General features: G+C 47.9%; 1 non-coding gene across 1 annotated transcript in view; it reads right to left on the bottom strand.

Annotated features, from left to right (window-relative positions):
- Positions 1 to 5,605: 5,605 nt before the first annotated feature.
- LOC125773004 (large subunit ribosomal RNA) overlaps positions 5,606 to 5,710 on the bottom strand; it is a 4,179-nt gene continuing 4,074 nt past the window's right edge. Inside the window, exon 1 of the ribosomal RNA XR_007419820.1 lies at positions 5,606 to 5,710. This exon is cut by the window's right edge and continues 4,074 nt beyond it. This is a non-coding gene — a ribosomal RNA (large subunit ribosomal RNA).

The raw sequence follows: 5,710 nt of genomic DNA, 5'->3' as shown, positions 1-5,710 counted from the left end.
CACTTGCGTGCACCTAGCCTAGGAAGGTTTCCTATGGCTTCCCATCTTTCTACTGATCGATCCATACTCACTTGCGTGCACCTAGCCTAGGAAGGTTTCCTTGGGCTTCCCATCTTTCTACTGATCGATCCATACTCACTTGCGTGCACCTAGCCTACGAAGGTTTCCTATGGCTTCCCATCTTTCTACTGATCGATCCATACTCACTTGCGTGCACCTAGCCTAGGAAGGTTTCCTATGGCTTCCCATCTTTCTACTGATCGATCCATACTCACTTGCGTGCACCTAGCCTAGGAAGGTTTCCTTGGGCTTCCCATCTTTCTACTGATCGATCCATACTCACTTGCGTGCACCTAGCCTAGGAAGGTTTCCTTGGGCTTCCCATCTTTCTACTGATCGATCCATACTCACTTGCGTGCACCTAGCCTAGGAAGGTTTCCTTGGGCTTCCCATCTTTCTACTGATCGATCCATACTCACTTGCGTGCACCTAGCCTAGGAAGGTTTCCTATGGCTTCCCATCTTTCTACTGATCGATCCATACTCACTTGCGTGCACCTAGCCTAGGAAGGTTTCCTTGGGCTTCCCATCTTTCTACTGATCGATCCATACTCACTTGCGTGCACCTAGCCTAGGAAGGTTTCCTTTGGCTTCCCATCTTTCTACTGATCGATCCATACTCACTTGCGTGCACCTAGCCTAGGAAGGTTTCCTTGGGCTTCCCATCTTTCTACTGATCGATCCATACTCACTTGCGTGCACCTAGCCTAGGAAGGTTTCCTATGGCTTCCCATCTTTCTACTGATCGATCCATACTCACTTGCGTGCACCTAGCCTAGGAAGGTTTCCTTGGGCTTCCCATCTTTCTACTGATCGATCCATACTCACTTGCGTGCACCTAGCCTAGGAAGGTTTCCTATGGCTTCCCATCTTTCTACTGATCGATCCATACTCACTTGCGTGCACCTAGCCTAGGAAGGTTTCCTATGGCTTCCCATCTTTCTACTGATCGATCCATACTCACTTGCGTGCACCTAGCCTAGGAAGGTTTCCTTGGGCTTCCCATCTTTCTACTGATCGATCCATACTCACTTGCGTGCACCTAGCCTAGGAAGGTTTCCTTGGGCTTCCCATCTTTCTACTGATCGATCCATACTCACTTGCGTGCACCTAGCCTAGGAAGGTTTCCTATGGCTTCCCATCTTTCTACTGATCGATCCATACTCACTTGCGTGCACCTAGCCTAGGAAGGTTTCCTATGGCTTCCCATCTTTCTACTGATCGATCCATACTCACTTGCGTGCACCTAGCCTAGGAAGGTTTCCTATGGCTTCCCATCTTTCTACTGATCGATCCATACTCACTTGCGTGCACCTAGCCTAGGAAGGTTTCCTATGGCTTCCCATCTTTCTACTGATCGATCCATACTCACTTGCGTGCACCTAGCCTAGGAAGGTTTCCTTGGGCTTCCCATCTTTCTACTGATCGATCCATACTCACTTGCGTGCACCTAGCCTAGGAAGGTTTCCTATGGCTTCCCATCTTTCTACTGATCGATCCATACTCACTTGCGTGCACCTAGCCTAGGAAGGTTTCCTTGGGCTTCCCATCTTTCTACTGATCGATCCATACTCACTTGCGTGCACCTAGCCTAGGAAGGTTTCCTATGGCTTCCCATCTTTCTACTGATCGATCCATACTCACTTGCGTGCACCTAGCCTAGGAAGGTTTCCTTGGGCTTCCCATCTTTCTACTGATCGATCCATACTCACTTGCGTGCACCTAGCCTAGGAAGGTTTCCTTGGGCTTCCCATCTTTCTACTGATCGATCCATACTCACTTGCGTGCACCTAGCCTAGGAAGGTTTCCTATGGCTTCCCATCTTTCTACTGATCGATCCATACTCACTTGCGTGCACCTAGCCTAGGAAGGTTTCCTATGGCTTCCCATCTTTCTACTGATCGATCCATACTCACTTGCGTGCACCTAGCCTAGGAAGGTTTCCTATGGCTTCCCATCTTTCTACTGATCGATCCATACTCACTTGCGTGCACCTAGCCTAGGAAGGTTTCCTTGGGCTTCCCACTTTCTACTGATCGATCCATACTCACTTGCGTGCACCTAGCCTAGGAAGGTTTCCTATGGCTTCCCATCTTTCTACTGATCGATCCATACTCACTTGCGTGCACCTAGCCTAGGAAGGTTTCCTTGGGCTTCCCATCTTTCTACTGATCGATCCATACTCACTTGCGTGCACCTAGCCTAGGAAGGTTTCCTTGGGCTTCCCATCTTTCTACTGATCGATCCATACTCACTTGCGTGCACCTAGCCTAGGAAGGTTTCCCTTTGGTACCGACTTCCATCTACGCACTCGATATAACCTAGGTACTTGGTACCGATGATGGTTAACACTCAAGCATTTCTTGCATCCTGCGTGCAAGGTACCAATTTTCACTTCTCAGGTGCGTTTATGAGCCCGCATTAATCCAATATCGCTCTGATGGCCTTTCTTATTATTTCATCCGATAGCCCTTGCCAAAAGCTACCAAAAGTTCCTCCACGGCCATGTGCTCCGACGCTTAGTTTAGGAAATATTCGAAAAAATTCAAAATAGGAAGCATTTTCTTATTGGAAAATCACCTTAAATCGATGGCCATTTTTTGGGCAAAAACTTTAACGTCTTCCCGACTTTGCGGGAATTGCGAATTTTAGGCACCCAGAGAAAATCTTTTACTTTAAGGGGGCGGCCGCGAAGTTGCCCAAAGTCTCGGACACAAAAATTCTCAAGTTCCCCACTCTAGTAAATCGCCCTATGAGTATCTCCTGGCCCGCGAGCTCTGCGAGCGGGCCAGCTTCGGCGATTTTTGCCTTTTCGCCTAGGCGGTTCTTCTACGAAATTGGTCCACAGCTTTTGCTCAGAAAGCTAGCATTTGTTGCAACAGTTAGGTACTTGGTACCACATTTTGGTATCCATTTGGGCATTTGTGGCAACTACTCGGTACTTTGGCCCACATTTCGCTCTACTCGGGCCTCTATGGTGCTACTTGTCGGTACTTTTGGCCAACTTAGGCCAATTGGGTGCAACTTGTGGGTACTCTGTGGGTACTTTAGGGCATATTGTGTCTTTCGGGTGAACCTTCGCGATACTTCATGGGTACTGATGGCCAACTTAGGAACATTCAGTGCAACCTTTGGGCCTAAGGAAATTTGTCCAACTCTTTGGACTTAGAAAATTTTCTGGACTTAGAAAATTTTCTGGACTTGTAAAAATTTTCAAATGTTCAATTTGGCCCACATTTCGCTCTACTCGGGCCTCTATGGTGCTACTTGGCGGTACTTTTGGCCAACTTAGGCCAATTGGGTGCTCTTTGTGGGTACTCTATCGGTACTTTTGGCCAACTTAGGCCAATGGGGTGCTATATGTGGGTGCTCTATCGGTACTTTTGGCCATGTTAGGCCCATTCGGTGCTATTTGTGGGTACTCTATCGGTACTTTTGGCCATGTTAGGCCCATTCGGTGCTATTTGTGGGTACTCTATCAGTACTTTTGGCCAACTTAGGCCAACTCAGTGCTACTTGTGGGTACTCTATCGGTACTTTTGGCCAACTTAGGCCAACGCGGTGCTATTTGTGGGTACTCTATCGGTACTTTTGGCCAACTTAGGCCCATTCGGTGCTATTTGTGGGTACTCTATCGGTACTTTTGGCCAACATAGGCCAATTGGGTGCTACTTGTGGGTGCTCTATCGGTACTTTTGGCCAACTTAGGCCAACTGGGTGCTATTTGTGGGTACTCTATCGGTACTTTTGGCCAACATAGGCCAATTGGGTGCTACTTTTGGGTGCTCTATCGGTACTTTTGGCCAACTTAGGCCAACTGGGTGCTATTTGTGGGTACTCTATCGGTACTTTTGGCCAACTTAGGCCAACTCAGTGCTTCTTGTGGGTACTCTATCGGTACTTTTGGCCAACTTAGGCCCATTCGGTGCTATTTGTGGGTACTCTATCGGTACTTTTGGCCAACTTAGGCCCATTCGGTGCTATTTGTGGGTACTCTATCGGTACTTTTGGCCAACATAGGCCAATTGGGTGCTACTTGTGGGTGCTCTATCGGTACTTTTGGCCAACTTAGGCCAACTGGGTGCTATTTGTGGGTACTCTATCGGTACTTTTGGCCAACATAGGCCAATTGGGTGCTACTTGTGGGTGCTCTATCGGTACTTTTGGCCAACTTAGGCCAACTGGGTGCTATTTGTGGGTACTCTATCGGTACTTTTGGCCAACTTAGGCCAACTCAGTGCTACTTGTGGGTACTCTATCGGTACTTTTGGCCAACTTAGGCCCATTCGGTGCTATTTGTGGGTACTCTATCGGTACTTTTGGCCAACTTAGGCCCATTCGGTGCTATTTGTGGGTACTCTATCGGTACTTTTGGCCAACATAGGCCAATTGGGTGCTACTTGTGGGTGCTCTATCGGTACTTTTGGCCAACTTAGGCCAACTGGGTGCTATTTGTGGGTACTCTATCGGTACTTTTGGCCAACATAGGCCAATTGGGTGCTACTTGTGGGTGCTCTATCGGTACTTTTGGCCAACTTAGGCCAACTGGGTGCTATTTGTGGGTACTCTATCGGTACTTTTGGCCAACTTAGGCCAACTCAGTGCTTCTTGTGGGTACTCTATCGGTACTTTTGGCCAACTTAGGCCCATTCGGTGCTATTTGTGGGTACTCTATCGGTACTTTTGGCCAACTTAGGCCAACTCAGTGCTACTTGTGGGTACTCTATCGGTACTTTTGGCCAACTTAGGCCAACGCGGTGCTATTTGTGGGTACTCTATCGGTACTTTGGGACATATTATGTCCTTCGGGTGAACCTTCTCGATACCTCATGGGTACTTGTGGCCAACTTAGGAAAATTCAGTGCAACCTATGGGCCTTTGGAAATTGCTCCAACACTTTGGACTTAGAAAATTTTCTGGACTTAGAAAATTTTTTGGACTTAGAAAAATTTTCAACTTCTGTATCTTCTTCATCAAGTTCCATTTTGTGGGACTTAGAAAATTTTCTGGACTTAGAAAATTTTTTGGACTTAGGAAATTTTTCAACACTTGTAAAATTTTTGTTCCTTCTTTGAAGAAGAATACTTTCCACTATTAGCTTCTTTCTCTTTTTCTTCTTAGTTGTCTTCTTATTTTCGGTCCGAGAGCGCCGACACTTGTAAAATAATCTAAGTCCGAAGACTTTTGGAATGAACCAAAAGTCAACGAACACAACACACCAAGCCTATCAACATCAAGTGGCAACCCGAAGGAAGCGCAGCGGCCAGCCCATGTACAACGCGAAGTTGTAGCATGCAACCAACCAACCGCTAACCTCCAACGGCACTCAATGTATTCGTTACACATGGGCGCACCTGCACCACACTGTCGTGACCATCCAACGAGCCGTCGGTTCGGTCGTGTGTTACAAGCACCCCATCACATAGGCATAGAGTCACCACACAGTGTTCTTCAACACTCTCGTCACATGGTGCAAGTCACGGTACGCACCACCAATGTGCACTGGTTGGCCAATTCCAGCACACACGGGGCGCGCACGCGCAAGCACTAACCACCAAGCATGGGTCGCCTGAGAGGATCGATGCGAACGCATCTCTACAACTTGAAGCTCCCAGCCTGTAGTCCCGTCGTTTGCGGGCGGTCGTAGGTGT

Source organism: Anopheles funestus (assembly GCF_943734845.2).
Source record: "Anopheles funestus chromosome X unlocalized genomic scaffold, idAnoFuneDA-416_04 X_unloc_171, whole genome shotgun sequence".
NCBI lineage: Eukaryota > Metazoa > Arthropoda > Insecta > Diptera > Culicidae > Anopheles > Anopheles funestus.
This window is presented reverse-complemented; position numbering and strand designations above follow the sequence as displayed.